Below are 19314 nucleotides of genomic sequence, written 5' to 3' on the forward strand. Positions count from 1 at the left end.
ATTGTAACACTTCCTAATTGCCTAAGCTTGCAGGATCCACCCATGTTACACCCAATTTCATCAGGTGATCTTCTCTCAGACATTTGCATGGTAGAGGTCTGTCTTGGGTCATTAGAATTAATTTGTCTAGAGATGAGGTCACCCAGAGTGCTTTCTTATTCACAGACTCAAATGACTATAAGAGTGACTTATAATGTTGTCATTGCTAGGTTGTAAATGGTAATTTGCACAAGTATTTCCATTAAGGTTTGATGTTCTCGTTAATGTGCCAGGTAGCTCAATATTCACAGTCCCCATTTGTTTTCTTGACATTTAGAACGAATTATTTTCCCACTTGGCACAGTGACTCTAGGATTCTCTTTCACTCACTGATCCTAGTTCTCAGTACCACTGAATGGAATGTCCATGGCAGGATGTGTTCTTGGTTCACTAAATCTCAGTAGTTCTGCATCACCTTCTGCTAAACCCAAAGTAACTGTCGTGTATCATTTACTTGTAGCTTATTTCGCTTACTCTAGTAGGTTCTAAATAACATTCAGTAGAGAAGGAGCAAGACTTGTTTCCAGAACTCATAGATAGCTCAGGAATTCATATGTGAATTTAGAGGAACTTGGAAGCAGCATTAATATACTGGGACACAGTTTGTATCTGATCTTTGAGTAGTGCATCTGGCATGGTATAGATGTGTATATGCATATATTTGTTTTCCAAAATACTGTGTATGGGGTGTGTGTATGTGTGTATACTGATTTTATTTTATTTTCTGGGCTCAAAATTAGTTTAAAATTAGAATTGTCTCCCTCTGAGGAATTCCAATTGGAGAACTCGTTTCTCTGTTATATCACATTGATTCACTAAAAGGAGAAATAGAATTTTATGAAATTAAGGGTCTCCTGAAAAATATGGTCATGAGACTCCATTTATGATGTGTCTTCACTTGATGGACATTTGGGCTCAGCCTCAGTAAGACCCAGGTTCTTCTGAGAAGGTCCCTGAGGTCCCAGCAGCATTCATGGTCTTCAGCAATGTGCTTGTTTGGGGTATGAGGAGGAAAATTTAAGGAATTTTTATTTTCAGTGTCACAACTAAAATATCTCATCTGAACATGAGCACCTTGTCAAACACCACCTGCTGATTATCCTCAGACCAAAGAAAAAATGAGCAGAAACCTCAGTAACTTGTACTCACCCAAGTATATTAGACCACCTCTATTGTGTAATAAATGAAGATTGTTTGCTGGATAAACATAACTGTCTAGTGAAACAAAAAACAAATATAATTGCAGGTGCTCAAATAGGTTATTAAACCCTAAGGATGAGTTTTCACACAAAAAAAAAAACAAAAAAAAAGTTTAGAAAGCATTGTCCCTGCACTGTAAAGCAGAGTACTGCTTTAGATTAAGATCAATATGAAGTTATCTTTCAAAAAAAAAACTTAGAAATGATGTTTTGCAGAACAGAATAGCACTCCCAGATGCTTTGCCTGGGTCATAGTCTCTGATAGCATAGAGAGAAGGTCCTGTTTTACCTGGGAAGATTCCAAAGGTCCGAGAGACTAGTGTTCCAGAAATGGGTTGTTCGATGCTTGAGTCTGACTTCCCTCTTCACCCCATGACAGGAATCTCAAGCTGCCACTATACTCAGCTGCCCTAGGTTCCCATCCAATTCCTTCCCCTACCTAAGGTGTGGTTAGCATAGTGCCAAGATGCTGAACTTCTCAGAGACTTTATAAAATTGGGAAAAGAATTTTTACCCTATTGATAGGTAGAATGTTCAAATTATTCCTATTTCTCATGGGGGAGTATAATGTACAAATGGGTTTTGAGTTACAAATTTCTTTGCCAAATGATAAGCCTAAATGTTTGCTTTCTTTGCAAAATTGCCTAGGAATATTGCAGCAAAATTATAATGAAGTTCATGTAGCTCCTAGAATGGCAATTATGTGCTTTTCACAGCAATGTCCAGTGTATTATAATATTTATTTTTAAACCATCTGGTCTTATGAGTAAATAAACGAAGTGCCTATGGTGTCTAATAATTTCATTTATTTGGATAGTTAAGTAGTTTATGGTCCAGGAAAGAAAATGGCTTAGCTCAAATAGTTGTCCAGTGAAATACTTGTTAGGAAAATAGTTTTATTTTAACATAGAGGTTTTTTTTTTGTTTTGTTGTTTTTGTTCTTTTATTTGGCTTATAAAGTTAAGTTATAGATTTTAAGAAAGAACAGGAGTAGATGGCATTGTCCTTACTGAAGTTTTTAAACTTGTCTATACCTATAGTTCACAAAGGAAGATATCTTAGAGAGCCAAAGCTTACCCATGAGCTAGGGCCAATGACACTGGTTTTTGTAAAGTATTACTGATGCGCATCTGCTACCTGTGGAAGGTCAGGCAGTCCAACTCATTCTCAGTGTCACAAGCAACCCTCAGTTTGACATGAAGTTCAGCAAGTTACTTGTTTCTTCAATTGTCTCACAAAAATTTCTCAAAGTGTTTTGTGGAACATTGGTAAACCACATTAAAAGAAGTATAGGGAAAAAAATAACAATGGAAAAGAGAAAGAGTCTCACAAATATTATGCTGGAAAAGCACTGAATAAATAAAATGAATGGAACTCTTTCCTCTACCCCACTTTTATTTCTTTATTTTGTAAATAATAAGGAATATGTTAGCTAAAGAAATAAGATAAAATTCCAAACACTGAGCTTTATTTATTATTTCAAAAACTATGTAGAAATATGTTTAAAACTATGTAGAAATATGTTTAAAGCAATCAAACTTCCATTAAAGTTAAAAAAAAATTCACATCCCTGAATATAACACATGCAAATTCATGGGCATTTTTGCTTCAAATGTGCCACCCCCCTCATAGGAAATGCCTATAGTTAAGGCCCTCCCTCCCCTGCCAACCCTTCCCTTGTCTGCTCCCTCCCCATTGCTACTGCCACTGCATCTATTGTTCCCCTTGAACTATAGGCAGTATTGTTTAATGAGTTTTGACCAGTTTAAAACATTGTTATTCTATGCATATTCATTTATAACTATTTTTCATATAGTAAGATTTATTTATATTGATTTGGTTAACCATTACTACATAGTATTTCCATATCATTGTGGCAAAAATCTTTGTAACTTTTTTTTTTATTTGATGGACTTTGCTGTCCAGTTTTCTTTCATAACAAACAATACTGAAGTAGAAGATAGCTAGAAAATATCATTAACAATGTTAAGTGACAAGTATGAGCCAGGAGAAAAAATAAATGCCATATATTTAGATGATGAAGAATGGCTATCCAAATTTGCACAAATGAATAAGTAATAGAATCTAATTTTTAAAAAATTTGTTAAATTTATAACTCGGTGTCTGGAGGATGAGGAAGTACAACTAATTGAAAAATGCTAAAAAAAAAAAAAAAAAAAAAAAAAGAAAAATGCTCAATATCATCATTTAGAGAAATGAAAATTAAAACAATATGGTAGCATTTTGTACCCATGACATCAATGAATTGATTGTATTTTGAGAAGGTGAAAAAGAGGGAACTCGTAGGTCACAGTGGTAGGCATGAAGACTGATAATATAATCATACAAGAGTGCCATGCGAAAAGATTTAGAAAATCTGAAGATAAGCATCCTATTGGCTTGGCAATTTCACTTCCACATTATACTTGAGACATTTCTTCCATAGGTGCACAGGGACATGTGTATGACTTACCAGAGCTTTCAATATAATGACATGCTATGCTCAGAATGTAAAAATGCAAAGCAGGCCAAGTGAAAGAATAATATGAATGAAGTAGAAAATGTGCACACTGTGTCAGAAGTTGTGATCACGTTGGGAGGCTCTCTCAGCAGGCAAATGCTCCATTTTCAGAAGAGGAGCCAGACTTTTGTATTTTTATATAAAAGTTCGTTTTTTACTTGGCCATCCAAATAAAAAGGTATTTGGGGGGCACTATTAAGTGTTGGGCTCAGTATTAGGGTTTTTAGTAGATGGTTTTCAATCAAATTAAAACATACAGCAAGGAAGATACAAAAGCAAAAAATTACATGGAGTCTATAGGCTGTGAGTTTGCAGCTGGTATTCTCTGCACTGTTTCCCAAATATATTTGAATCTGTGGCACCCTGCCCCCCGCACACACACCTGTTTTAGTGAATCCCTTGGCAGTGCACAGAAACATAATTTTGGAAATGCATGGTGATATTTCTTAGATCTTAATCCTACCTGTTACTTTGGTATGTTGTTAATTTGTTGTAAAACTCAACAAATGTGGAAATACTGGCTTGTTGCCTGCTGAAACTTGTTTGGGAGTGACTCTTGAAGCCATCCTAAGCTCTCTGCCATTTTAACTGTCCTCTTTAACTGCTGCTTCCTTACCAAACCATTTGTCCAACTTGCTGTTTACCTGTGAATATTTCAACTGAGAGGGATTCTTAATATTATCCTTTGCAGTTAGTAAAAGAAATACTTTCTGTGTACTACTTCTGTGTTTCCTGCCTATTCATTTCATTTGTAAACTGCCCCTAGCCTGTGGCTTAATGGCAAAGGAGACATTTACCTTCAACTGTTAATTCTCATTCCAGATTTAAAAAAAAAAAAGCTAGTCAACTTGCAGTATTTTGTGAAGAAAAAGCAATTTGTTTTCTAATCATTGCCCCTACATTCTTTTTTTTTTAAATAATTACTTTGAGTAGCACATTACTCAGTCAAAAAAGTAAAAAAGATGCAAAGCTGAACAAGAAAGAACAGCATGATTACCAAAATAATGAGGCAGACATGGGATGTGGCTCTGAGTTACATTGCCTGCTTAGCATGCCTAAGGCCCTGGGTCTGATGCCCAGCACAGGGGGACAAGAAAAGGTGTTCATGACGACAGCAGTTCAACTCTGAACTAGAAACTTCCTCCTCCCTGATTCACATCCCAGCTCCTTGGAGAATTCTAGACAGTTTATCCTTAAGCTTACTAACTAGACTTCACTACACCAGGAACTTGGTGTAGGAGTAGAATATTATCAGTCAGGGAAAGAATTCAGTATTCCAAATTACCCTGAGTTCCAACCCAATTGTAAAACTCCAAATTCTGGGTATCTGTCGACCTCTGCAACCATCTATGGAAGCAGATATTACTCAACACCTCTTTTTGTCATTCATTCTAATAGATGACAATAAGACTTTTTAAAAAATATTTTTTAGTTGTTGATGGACCTTTATTTTATTCATTTATTTATATAAATGACAGCTCGGTCTCAGCAGTGCTGAGAATCAAACCCAGGGCCTCACACATGCCAGGTAAGGGCTCTACCACTGAGCCACAGTCCAGCCCATAATAAGACAGACTCTCAGCCCACAGCTGTTGGTTCACTTCTCATTCATCATATACTTAGATTACTAACAGACATTTCTGTAGGACTACCACGTGTCATCAGCAAGTGGTGGACATTTCCTTTATTTTTTCTACTTACTACAGTAAGGATAAGGTATGAATCGCAGACCACCCTTACATAGAGAAGAAATCCCAAAGCAAAACTTGGCATTTTTCAACCATGCTGAATGAGGGGGGCAGACCAGTGGATGGTGGGGCAGCCCAGCTGCAAGGACCAGCTTACCATCTTTGCAGACAGTAGTGATCCAATTCAAGAGAATGGAGAAGGAACAATCTAGAAAGTTTTGGGGAGAGGGTGGAACATGTCACATGCTTGCTTACTTTCAAGTAGGGACACAGAAGGCAGTCAGAGTTGGGATGGAACCTTTGCGACAGGACAGAAAATGATCCCACTCCTGTGAGAAGTGCTTAGAGACGAGCTGTCAGGGCAGGTGGGAGTCCTGGACAGGGTGTCCTGCCTCATCCTGGCGGGCTTGTCAGGAGGTATTTGATTGAGTGCTGCAGCAGGAACAGCGTAAGGAGGAGGCAGAGCAATGGAAACGGAGGCTATACTTCCACAGGGAGGCTGGGTATAGCATCATTGTGCTGGAATTCAAGGTCAGGGGGGCTGGTGGGGCCAAGTGAATTACTTCAGTGTATATGAATGTTTTCATACCAAATTCAGGGCACTGGAAATGAGTGAACAAGTTGATATTCCTCTGGTAGTTTAGGTTCGTATTGGAGTTTCTCCTAACAGTCCTTTCATGCTGAGTTAAAGCCCAAGTTCTCAGTGGCCACAGGGAACCTTTTAGATTGAAAAAAGATCCTTAGACTTGTCCGTTCCATCCCTACAATGCTCTTTTCTACCTTTTCTCTTCTTGGATTACCTGATCAGTTTTCCAGGCTCAGTTTCCCTCCTATTTCTTCCTTGTACTGAATTCAAGGAGAGTGACCCTCTGGTTCCTTCTGGATGCAGTGGAATTGTAGGAGTCAGAACAATAGTCTTTTATTTTTTGTCTGTCGATGCTTAGGAAATGTGCTGAATATTTGTTGAAAATGTGGCTAGATTAGCTTTGGTTTTCTATAGCCATTGTTGTCTCTGGGGGAGATTTTAGAAATGAACAGGACAAAAAAACTTGGGACTTGGTGGGGTTTGGTACCTTCCTCCGACCCCTTCTCAGTATCCTCCTTGGTGCCACTGTGTACAAACTGAAGCATGAATGTAACTTCTCAGATTTCATTTGTAACTTTTAAACTATAACATTCCTTATTCCTCTATCGGCATTCAAGCAGGGCTGGAACAGCTTGGTTACAATTGAGAAATCAATTTTCAATTCCACTCCCAAAAAGAGTAAATGAACATTCTAGTGTTTCTTTAAAAAAAAAAATCTCATTTGTACTTTTAAGATGCAAAGCGTCAAGCAGAGGTTTACATGGTTCTTAGATGATGCATCTGAAGCAAATACAGTCCTTCTCTCAAAATATCTTTAAGCTTGGCTGAGTTCAAATCTGGGTAATTTAAGGCTGTATATGGGTTGCTTTCAAAAGAAAAAGAGATGCAGTAAATTATTATATCAGAGAAGCTACTTTTTTCTTGTTATGCACTTTGCCTGGGCATTGAAAAGCTTTGTGCATCTTGCAGTTTTATATATTATAGATGTGAGCATTCTGGAGCGTATTATGGATGCAGTGCAATAATGCATTCAAGATTGAAGCGGTGCACCAAAGTCTGTCTTAAGGCTAATGTTACAAATAAGGCAATAGTGATGAAATAGTAGCAGAGGAATACTTAGTGTTGCTGGAAGAAAAGCTCTTGCTGAATTCCAGGCCTTGGTATTTGGGCTCAGGAGATTTACAGTCAGTTTCTTTATTCCTTTATATATCATCCAAATTTATTAAGAGCTCAGAGGGTGTTAGTGAGCTTGGCTATAAAGCAGGGGCATAAAGATAGAAACATTGTCTATCCTGGTACAACAAGCATTTATTGAGCAGCTACTCTGTGTCAGATATGGTTTCAGACCCTTCTTCCACTGGAATTTTCTCCATGAGTGACACTTCAGTACTTAGGAGCCATTTTAAAGGGCAAAGCCACCACCAAAGTGCACCAAAGAACAGGTAATAAATTGAGAAAAGGATGCTTATTCACGTATGAGCAGAAATACAAGGGCAGAGTCTCACTTTGTTTGGCCTCAGCTGGGAGAGTGTGCACAGAGCAACTCCAGTATTTTGCTGCTCTACACATTTCTGTGAATGACTGCAAGAGCCCTGCAAGCATTGATTTTAGAATTAAAAATAAACTTCAGGGGGCTGAGGTTGTGGCTCGGTGGTAAGCACTCGCTTAGCACGTGCGAGGAACTGGGTTCAATCCTCAGTACCACATAAAAATAAATAAGTAAGACAAAGGTAGTTTATCTTACTACAACTGAAAAACATATTAAAAAATAAATAAACTTCAGGGAATAGGAGTGAGTTGGCGAATTTCCAAATACAGAATCATGGAACCAGAAGAATCATTTGTGTTGTGGTTGTTGTCAATTACAAACATAAAAGATGAGAGACTAGAGGGGAGGTGGGGAAGGACCTCATCAGAAGAGAGGAGGTTTGAGCAGAGTTTGGCAGGAGGTGAAAGAGAAGCCATGCAAATCCTAGGCTCACAGAGTATATGTAGGTCCAATACCTGGAAGCTGAATGACCAGAGACTGGAACAGGTGAGCAGAAAGAGTAATACAGTATACATGGAGGAAGAGTCAAAAGTGAATAAAAGTGTCTGAGGAACTCCGAAAATGTCTCAAAGAGGAGAGAGTATTGAACTGTTTTATTATTTTTGTTGTTGTACTGGGAAAGAATCCAGGACCTTATGCATACTAGGCAAGCACTCTACCACTGAGCTACAACTCTAGCCCTTTTTACTTGTTGTTGAAACAGTCTTGCTGAGTTGCTGAGGCTGACCTCAAACTTGAGCTCCTTCTGCCTCAACCTTCTGAGTCACTGGGAATACAGGCATGGGCCACTGTATCTGCTTATTGAACCACTTCTTGAGCAGTAGATTGTGGACATTCTTCAGGCCTCCATAGTTGTTAAAGAAACAGGTATGCAAGAACATTGTATATGGGAATACCACATTGGCAAAGGTGTGCTCCTTGAAAAATCATGAATAATTTGATGTTTGAGTACAAAATTTATGTGGAAGAGAGAAAGAAAATTTTAAAATGCTGGAAAAGAGACTGCTAGGGAGATCCATTTCAGATGGTCAGGGGTATTTTCTGCTGCATACAGGTATTGGGATGTACTGTGAGAGAGCTTCACCAGTATTTGAGTTTTCCAATAACAGCCTGGGGATGGATTGGAAATGGGGATGTACCTGAGGATAGCAATCACCAGAAAGGAGATCATGTTGATGGAACAGTTAGGACTGCTTGCAATACATGGATTCCCAGTTGGAATTACAGTGGGGCTCTTAGGCTCTTGAGGCCATGCTCATGCAGAAGCATCCTTGAGATTTCCCCCCCACCCCTGTACCAGGGGGTTGGACCCAGTTTTTTTTTTTTTTTTTTTTTAACCACTGAGCCACATCCCCAGCACTTTTAGTTTTTACTTTGAGATAGGGTCTTGCTGAATTGCTAAGGGCTTTGCTAAGTTGCTAGATTTGAACTCACAGTCCTCCTGACTCAGCCTCCCGAGCTGCTGGAATTATAAGCCTGAGCCACTATGCCTGGCTCATTGGTTTGATTTTAATGTGGAAAGGGATATTTGCATGATGACAGTTGAGTTTTTTCAAGCACAATGCCCCCCACCCCTTTCTTTTTGAGAACTAGTCTGTTTTGCCCACACTGGTCTCATGTGCTCCTCCTGGTTCAGCCTCTTTTGTCCTGGGACTACTGTTATGTGCCACCGGCTTCATTGCCTCTTGTTTTTGCTGCACATTTCAGCGGGCTAGATGAGACTCAGAGAAAGGGAAGCCAGAGAAGCCATCTGAGCTAGAAAAAAAGAAATGAAGGAAGCAACTTTCCTTCCATTTTTGAGATCCTGTCCCTGGAAGATGGTAGGGTTGGTATATAATACTAATAATAGAAGTCAGAGAGAACTTTGCCAATATAAAGTAAATGTCTTCCAAGTTTTAAATATGGGTTGCTGGGGACACACAGGGAACCAGACATGTTGCTGTCTTTAAGGAACTCACAGTCTAAAAGGCCTGAATCCTCTGGGCTAAATGGGTATCGGGTGTAAAGCTTGAAAGTAATATCTTATACATAATCTTAGTGTAAAAGTCAACAGTCCTCAATTAGACGTGGAAATAATATGTTGATCTAAATGGTTGAATCTTGTGGTGATAGTGTTTTCTTCTTATAGTTAAATATTAATCTGTTGGTTTATTTAACCACAAACACTTTATAATCAAAGAAATTAAAATGGAGACAACAGTGAACTGCAGGGTACTTTTGGTTTTTAGGTAAATACTTTTAATTGAAAATAGTATGCATAATAAGAATAGGAATAATAAGAATGTTTAAAAAGAAATGAATTTATATACATAAAGATTTGTGAAGATGTGCAGTATTATGTATAATTTTAAAGTATAATGTCTAACACTGGAAGGTTATTAACTTCTTTTTGTGGGGCATACTTGGGATTGAACCCAGTGGCACTTTATCACTGACTTTTATCCCCAGCTCTTTTTTATCTTTTATTTGAGACAGAGTCTAGCTGAGTTGCTGAGGCTGGCCTGGGACTTAACAATATTCTTGTATCAACCTCCCAAGTCACTGGGATTATAGGTGTGCACCACAGTGCCTGGCTATTGAATCTATTTTAATCCTTTTTTTAACACTGCATTTAAAAATCTATGGAAACATTCGGGCTGGGAATATGTGTGTTAGTGGTACAACATTTGCCTAGCATGTATGAGGCCCTGAAGATGATGGTTACAACTGTGGACCAGCATGGAAACTGATAATGTTTAGTACAAAAGAACAGGTCACAAAATCAAGAGTGCTGTCAGAGTAAAACTGCTTCAGAAGTCAAAGAAAACCAACTTTGAAAGAGGACAGGTCTATTTCAGCTTGGGGTTTTGGAATTCTGATCCATGGTTGCTTGGTCCTATTGCCTGTGACACTGGTGAGGCAGTGCATCATGGTGAGAGCATGTGTTAAAAACAGAGCTGGGAGGAAAAAGATACTGGAAGGGGACAAGGTCCCAGTATTCCCTTCCAGGACACACCCCCAGCAACCTAACTTCCTTACACCTCTGAAAGGGTCCACCACATCTCAATAGTGCCACATGCTGGGGGATCAAACTTTTGACATATAGGGACTTGGGAACATTTCAGGTCCACACCAGCAATTTAATCATATAGATATGTTGATATAGATGTGTATATATGTGTGGTGGGGGGAGGGATGAGCAAAATATTAATAAATGGTGATTTTATACAAAGAATTGGGGTGGGGTGTTCCTCATTTTAATATACATGCATATTTTAAACTTATGGTAATAAAAAGTTGGTAGAGATTTATAGTGCTTTATCAGGGTAATCGAATTATAGTCATTTTAGTGTTTAAGCTAAATTTCGTATAATGTTGCTTTTTTATATTGTAATTAGTGTATATGTCTTTTTTTTTTTTGTTTTGTTTTATAACAAGTCATTTAGCAAGACACAGGTAGGTGCCCATGACCGTCCTTCATACCTGAGCAGCCACAATTTTTCCCTTCATTTTCAACCTTTCTCTAGGATAGAGAGAACTTCTTGTGCATTCTGTAGTTTCTTTTGAGGACTGTCTTATGCAATCTACTCCGTCTAATTTTTCTTCATGTTTTTATTATTATAACCCACTCCTGAGTAAATACCATTATAGGAACTGATCCATTATTAATTATAGGGTAAGCATTTCTTCCAGGCTTTTTATTAGGGGGAAAAAAAAAAAAGCTCTGAGAAATTTGTTAAGACCTTCCTTTTTTATCTACATGGATTGTGTGTGTATCCACATCATGTAATAAATGGCTCCCTAAAGTATTTTCTGAAACGTGTGTGTTGAATCCACTACTGGAAGTCTATGAGAGACACTCTCTTTTCCCCAATGTTAGGGAGGAAATAGTTTTAGAAATTAAACACTAATTAAGTTAATTCAGCTGTTTTAGGGTTTTGGCTTTTAAACCATGCCAGTCATCAAATCTATTCTCAGAGGGAGAGAGTGCTGGGATTGATTGGTAATGTCTGTCAGAAGTCAAGAGTGCTTGCTAGGTAATAGGCTAATCTGGTCTAAGTCTTGCTTCTCTAAGGGCATTTTATCTACAAGATCCACTTAGTCCCTGGCTGGAAGCCAGGTGGGCTTACCTCTCTACAGAAGTCCAGCTTCCTTCACACAGAGAATTATCATTGATATGCAGTGACAGGTAGAGGCAGAAATGCAAATACCATGGCCTGGGTTAGAAGGATAATGGATGCCTACTAAGAGACAGGTCTCTTCCAATCCAAGTCTTTTCCGTGTGCGTGTGCATGTGCACGTGTGCGCACACGCACTCATGTGCAATGACTTAAGAGTTTATTTATTCAAAGGAATGTGGCTCAAGATTGAGAAAATGTAGAAGTGGAAGAATCAGGAAAATAATTGTAAGTCAGGCCCCAAAGATCATGTAGAGAGAGTTACAAAAACCATGCCAGAAGTACATGCAGGAGAGGAAAAGAGGTGGGGGGTGGGGGCAGAGCCTCTCTGACTCTAGGTTGACAGTGTTCTGGAACATTCTTCCTCCCTTTCCCTAGATAGTCCTAAAGGTGGCTTCTTCTCTTTGTTAGATTTTCAATTTTTTTTCCCCATCTTGGTGCTGGGGATGGAACCCATGGCCTCACTTAAGTTAGGAAAGTGCCATACCACTCAGCTACACCCCCACGTTTCAGTTTGAATGTCTCTTCCTTGGAGGTCTTTCTTAATCCCCTCTAAAAAACTGACTCCCACCTGCTTTCCAGTTCATTACACACTTTATTTTTCATCAGATACCACTAGCACTCTCTGAAGTATTCTGTTATTTATATTTTAATTTGTATTCTTCTTTCCCTGTTAGAATGTAAATTAGATATGTCAATTTTCGGTTGCCATTGTATCCATAGGACTTGTGAGATTGCCTAATACCCAAAGCATAAATAACTGAATGGGGGAAACTTTCATAGGCAGAAGAGGATAGATAGTTTGAGAATAACAGATGGTGATGACTGATCTGACATTCCTTAAAACTTCTGCCTTTGACTTCATGCTTTGGCCTAGAATCTCTCCCCTCCATTCTGAAATGGATGCAAAAAGGTGAGGGCCATGATAGGTTTACCCTAGTTCACTTTCCTGGAGTACGGACTGGCCTCTGACTTCCCACAGATTGCACAGTCCTTCTAGCTCCCCAATTAGGGGGAGGAGAAAAGCCTCTCATTTTCAGGAGGAGTGATTAAAAGAAACTACAGCTGTTAATTGAGGGAAGTAGCAAAGACACCATGTTTTGATAAAATATGGATGGAGCAGACCATGACTCTTCAGTACCTGAGTTTAGGAGAGCAGCTTTTATTGGGAGAAGGGAAGAGAACACTTAAAATCGCTTTTGGCTGAGGATGTTTCAAGCTTGGTAATAAATTGGAGACATCCATGGCTTGGGCTTGCCTAGCTGGAATATATCTTTAAATGAGGCTAGTATGGCAAAATGTTAAGAATTGTTGAATCCTTTTGGTAGATTCCACTACTACTGCTCTTTCTACTTTTCCAAATGTTTGAATAGTTACAAGATAGAAAATTTGAGAATCCCCGTCTTCAAAGTAAAGTTTTGCTTTTCAGCTTTGGGGGGCAGTGCTACCCACCTTCTTGTTATAGTCTTCACCACTAAGCACTTATAATGTTGACTTATTCTTTTTTGTATATCTCAAGGGATGGAATTGAATTGGGATAGTTTTTATGGGTTGATAAGCCTGATGCTCCTAATTTGACATTGAACATTAAAATAACCACCAGATTCAAAGGTAGAGCCATGGGAAAAGATGGACAACAGAGACCCAAGAGTAGCTGCTATCCAACTGTGCGATCCCGGCAGATGAGCATCTCTTCATGCCTCAGCTTCCTCATCTGGACAGTGGGTGTTAGAGGGTTAATGAAGTTTTGGGTAGAGTACTTAGAATGTGGTTTGATAAAAATTTATACTCAATTTACTTTAGCTATGATTAGTCTTCTCTCTGGATGCATTTGGAGAGTCTCTCTCTCGATCTCTCGTGCACGCACACACGCATGCACACACACACAAACAAAACACTGAGACATTGTGTTAGCATAAACTTTTCCCTTGACAGAAAGAGATCCTTCTGAAGCTGGTCAACCTGCCTATAAACAAAACTAAATTTGCTGTTTGAATTTGGACACTAAGTTTTCAGAAACTGTCTTAAGATAGTTTAACGAGATGTCAGAACAACTAGTACATTCTGTCGATTCACTGAAAAAAAGGAGTTTGTCAATCACTGTCAGTGTGACCCCACTTCTGTCCACTCACACAGCCACGGTTATCCACTGTGCTATTTGTGCAGATATGATATTGAAACCTTACACTTTGAGAGATTGTACTAGTCAGCTGGTTCCAAAGGGAGAAGCAGGGATTTGACAGCTTCTGTTATGGCAAAATGACAGTTTGTTCCTGTACAGAATGATGCAGGAGAAAGCCGAACACATAATCAATAATCAGTGGTCACTGCTACCCTCATGTACAGTTCTTGTCACCTTTGTGCAGTATTGAAGCTGTTAACCATGGCTTCTTGGAAACCTTGTTGTAGCATTGTTACATTATTTCCATAATCATTGCTGGAAATTATAAATGTGCATTTATTCCTATATTGCTTTAATTCATTTTTATTTAATAAATGAGACACATACTGATGAGTATCACAAGAGATTCATTTAGATTAGCTGGAGTGAGTTATCCCCTACTTACCAGCTGCTGAATTTTACAGTTAAGAACTGATCTGTGTCTGCATTTATATATATAAAGCAAAGTGAAGACAGTGACAACTGCCAAGCTGATTCTGTTAAAAAACATATTACCAGTGAAGTTATCCACACATGACTGTGGCATGTACGTATATTCAAATAGGGGGACACACACACACACGGACATACCCATGTCCGTGTGTGTGTGTGTCCCCCCCTATTTGAATATAGGGTACCTCTTACCCGGGTTGGTTATCAAACACACTGAATGGTGATCACTCAGAAGTCCCTGTTTCCAAAGAAGGTTTTGAACCCAATACAGTGTGCTGTATCTCAGTTTGACCAAAATGATGTGTGGTGAATTTCACTGGAAACAACACAAAAAATGTGACACAAAAAAATGTTCTCCTGGTAGTTGTTGTTTCCCAGAAGCCAAGCAGTTAAGTACTGAACTGCCACACAGTCCGCCATGGAGCTGAGTGACGCTCCCAGTGCTGCAAACATTTGCACTTTGAACACATCATTCGCTTAGCATTTAGAATGTGCTAGAAACTATGCAAAGCCCTGAATAGTCACAAACCCTTTTAGTCTTTCCAGCAAGCTATGTGCATTATATATTTCTGTTTTATAAAAGGAGAACTGAGGTTTAGTGAGGTTAGGGAGCATATTCAGATGTACTCACCTTTTCCAAAACAACGTTTTTGATAAGCAAGAGAAGGCTAAGTGAGGAGAACTAGATGGTCTCATGTGCCCACAGGACTGGCTAGGAAGTTCCAACAGGTCATGCGAGAAGCAGTATATTTTGTGACATGCTCAGGAAGTGTAGCTACTGATGGCAGCATGAATGTGTGGATTCTAGGAGAAGTACCCCGTACCCAGGGCCACCCCTGTTCTGTGTCACCTCTTTTCTCCCCATGGGAACCAAGTCAGGGAAGATCCTTTGAGAAGGAAATGCAGTGTTGGGGCTTAGAGGAGGGTTTAAAATAATGTCATCCGAGGTTCAAATGCAGAGAAAAGGTTGTGACCCAAAACAATCACACTAAAGATGATATAAACTTTATTCTTTATGCTCCCCAAAAGAAGTCACAGGCATTGCCTTGGACACTTCTCTGAGAGGCAGCATGTGGTTATCAGGGTTAATGCGACGTGGCTCATGTCAGAATGCCTGCATTTGACATCCAGCTTTGCTCTTTCAAACTGATTTTTTTTTTGAGAGATCTCTAAGCTTCTTTTTCCATGCATTTAGCTTCTCTACACATAGTATAGTAATACTAGTGATGCCTGGAATAACTGATATGGGTGAATCTAAAGGCTTCATTCAGCACAGTAATAGCCAGTTAATAAGATGCACTTATTGCCAGTCATAGTGGTGCACACTTGTAATCTCAGCTGCAGATTACAGGCTGAGGCCGAAGGATCACAAATTGGAGTCCAGCCTGGACTACTTAGCAAGACCTGGTCTCAAAATAATATACAGAGGACTGGGTAGGACACTTGCCTAGCATGCACAAGGCCCTGGGTTCTATCCCCAGTTTTACAAAACAAAAACAAAATCATAACCTCCATCTTTGTCATGGCTCTGTCATTATAATTATCATTAAAAGCAAGTCATCTATATAAGTCAGTGAAATTCAGAATTTCAAACCATGTCAACCCCTGTTTCAACGGCCCCTGTTTCATAGGATGAACTGCCTTCCTAGGATGTCATTAAACACAAAAATGTTGTGGGACTTGAAGTTGCCAGTTTTGCTCTTGTGCAATAGAGTGTTATAAACTCTGAACTTAATCTTCAAATGAAACCCTTTTGGCCTTTCAGGAAGAGCTGTCTAAGACTGTGCTGTAGTGTGTAAGGATTCTATATTTTTGCAAAGGAAGCTCAGAAGTACAGTTAGATTTCCAATCACTTCAGAGAATAAGAGACCCATCTATCTCAACCTGATAGCATTTGTGTAAATAAATACTTGGGAGGGGAATTTCTATTTTTAATGATGGCAACATAGGAAATTCTTAATAGCAACATAGGACATTGTTACTATCAAGGCTATCTTAGAACTTCTGGGTGATTGTGTAGCTTAAGAGAACAGTACGTTTCTGCCACGTACTTCTAAATAGTTGCGGTCCCTTGAAGGTAGTACCATAGTGCACACTGTCATAAAAGTCCCACCATCTCAACTAACCATCTGATTGAGAGGGAAGGAAAACATTAAATGAATTAAATAAACATTTCCAAAATCCTTAACATGCCCCATATTCAAGGTCATTTCTAGGGCTTTGTAAAGTCAAGAGGCCTGACTTTACAAAGATAATCCCTGAAGATCTGATCTTGTTTTCTACTTCTGTCTATACTAAGTATCCTGAGTAGAATTTTCTGCTTTCAGTATCCTGTGACCTGTGATCGGTCTTTCCTACTTGACCTGTCCACAGAGTTATTCCCAGAAACAGGTGTAGATGCCCCCCTGTCAATCACCTCCCAGCTAGGAAGCAGCTTGCCCAAGTCCTCAGACAAGCCTTCTCTTTGGCAGATCTTGTCTCCTGCTGTGTGCCTTCTGGCTTTCATCGTTTGAGTTTGCATTTGCATTTGTATTTTTTCCCTTTTGTTTATGCTATTGGTGAGTTCTCTTAGTTTCCAACTCCCTCACCTCTAAGTTTACAGTTTTTCTCCTTGTTGGCTTTATTTCCTTCCTGCAATGTTTTTGGGGCTGGCCTTTCTTGAAGACTTGGGAAAATTATTCTCTGTTCTTTTTAATGTTGCCATGTTGCAGGACTTCCCTTTTTATTACTGCCCCCCACCAATATCTTAGGATCCATCAGTTAGTTATATGATTCTTTTGTCTATACACAGAACAATGAATGGGGGGTGAAATTGGGCAAGTCTCATGGGCTGTTAGAAATGAACAGGAGAGGATTAATTGAAATAGCCAATTTAAAAGAATTTGCTTAATATTAGTAATGGCTTATATTGCTAGAGTTCTGCTTCTACCCAGCCATGGTACTGAGCATCATAGGCATATCAGCTCATCAGCTGTCTGGGACGACGTTTTCATTTGCAGATGGAAAGAGCAGGCACAGAGAAGTTAATTATAACTCCCACAGTCACATAACTCTGAGAGCCAAGCCATCAGACTCCAAGGCCCATGTCTAAACTGCTATGAATCTCTTTGAACAGAAGATGTTGCTCATGCCCATTGGCGGCTTCTTAGAAAACAGAAATAGAGAGTGGAAAAAATGAGTAAGGATTGATGCCACATGAAATCCTTAATGCTGGCATACTCCTGCATAGCTCTCATGTCAAAGTGAGGGATACTGGATACAACATAAAAATTGTTTTGAAAAGCAGAGAGCAAAATTCAACCCATAATAAACATCTTGCACAGGATGTTATATCTCAAATGCGCCTCTGAAATTGCTCACCCTAGGACAGAGCACCTCATTGCTGTCCAGTATTGGAGACTCCCTGCCTGTTGCTCATGCACCTTGTACCTGCCTGGCTGCAGGTTGCCAACAATAAGCTCAGAAACTAGGACATATTAACTGTTGATGGCACAGGAATTTCATTTACCTTTACATGCCTCAAATTTGAGTCTAGGATTCCATTTACCTTGTTTTAAAAAATATTTTTAGTTATAGGTGGACACAATATCTTTATTTTGTATTTATGCAATGCTGAGGATTGAACCCAGTGCCTCATGCATGCTAGGCGATCACTCTACCTCTGAGCCACAACCCCAGCCCCTACCTTGTTTTAATCTCTGTACAGGAATACTGTGTCATTGCTTCTCTAAAGATCTATTCGGAGAAACGATGGATTAATGCACCCATAATTTGAAAACCTGTAGTTGGACAGCTGATTCTTTTTCTGTTTATAAGGGAGAAAAGAAACATACGAGCAGCTCCCAGACCTTCTGTAGATTTTTCCAGTTACCTTATTATATTTTTCCCAAATTGCCATCATCAAGAGGGTTATGCTGTGGCTCTATCTACTGGCAAAGGAATTTGTGTCGTTTTATTTTTTTTAAAGATGAAAATTTTAGAAGTATTTTCAGTCCATTTTGGAGTGATTTTAAAGTAAAAACTGAAATTGGTCCATCTGTAATTCATTTGTTTTAGATGGGAAGAAGAACATGGGGTCAGAATCACCCATTTTGAAAAGGGCAAGGGGAAAGGACATCCAGTTTCAAAAAAATTCAGGCAATCCCAGGAAGATGCCCAGCTTCATAGCCTTCCGCACAGCCCATCTTTGTACGTGTAGCGTCAGTGATGAGAAGAAGGAACGCCAGCCCTTTTCAGAATTCCCACCTGAGCAAAACCAGATTAAATAATGCTCAGCACGTTTCCCCAAGTAAACAGACTGGAGTGATACATTTTTGAATGTAACAATTTGAACTGTGAGGAATGGAACAAAGAGAGGTTATCAAGTGACCCCCAGGCACTGGAAAATTCAATAACCTTCAGCTCCCTGTTTCCCTCACTCACTGCTTAAATCAGTTTTCCTGAAATCTGTTCGAATGAATACACTTATGTTTCAACAGGCAGTTTTGATGTTCTGTAAATACAGCCCAAATATCAATTTCTGTAACAGAGGCAACCACAGAAATAAATCAATGAGCAGCTCTGTCCAGTCCACAGGCTCCCAACATCTGGGTGGGCTGTCAAGCATGTACCCTGAGCTGGAGTTGTTGGTTTTGTTCCATTTCCATCCCCCCGTATGTGACTGCTCACCAGCACACCCAGGCAGGGCTTCTCTGTTCACACCATCTTTTCCTTTTGGATGAAGGTCTGCAGGTTCTCTCCCGTTTCTGAACACATGCCCTAGGCTTTGGGGTGTTGGCCTGTAGAGTAGTGAGCACTGGAACCACATTTGCTGGGAGTGGCATTGGAAAATGTTTAACTATGGACTCTTAAGGCAGATTCTAAAAAGTACTGTTTTTTCTGTAGGAAGAGAGAGATGGAAATAAGGGCAGTGGATGTATCGCATCCTCTTAGGAGTTTTGGAATGACAGAGGGGAACCGCT

General features: G+C 39.4%; 1 protein-coding gene across 2 annotated transcripts in view; it reads right to left on the reverse strand.

Moving 5' to 3' along the window:
- Grm7 (glutamate metabotropic receptor 7) overlaps positions 1–19314 on the reverse strand; it is a 797874-nt gene that overhangs the window by 1468 nt on the left and 777092 nt on the right. The window lies entirely within an intron of this gene.

This window comes from Marmota monax, unplaced genomic scaffold, assembly GCF_021218885.2.
Source record: "Marmota monax isolate L192 unplaced genomic scaffold, Marmota_monax_Labrador192_F-V1.1 WCK01_AAM20220418_F8-fsc00028, whole genome shotgun sequence".
Lineage (NCBI taxonomy): Eukaryota > Metazoa > Chordata > Mammalia > Rodentia > Sciuridae > Marmota > Marmota monax.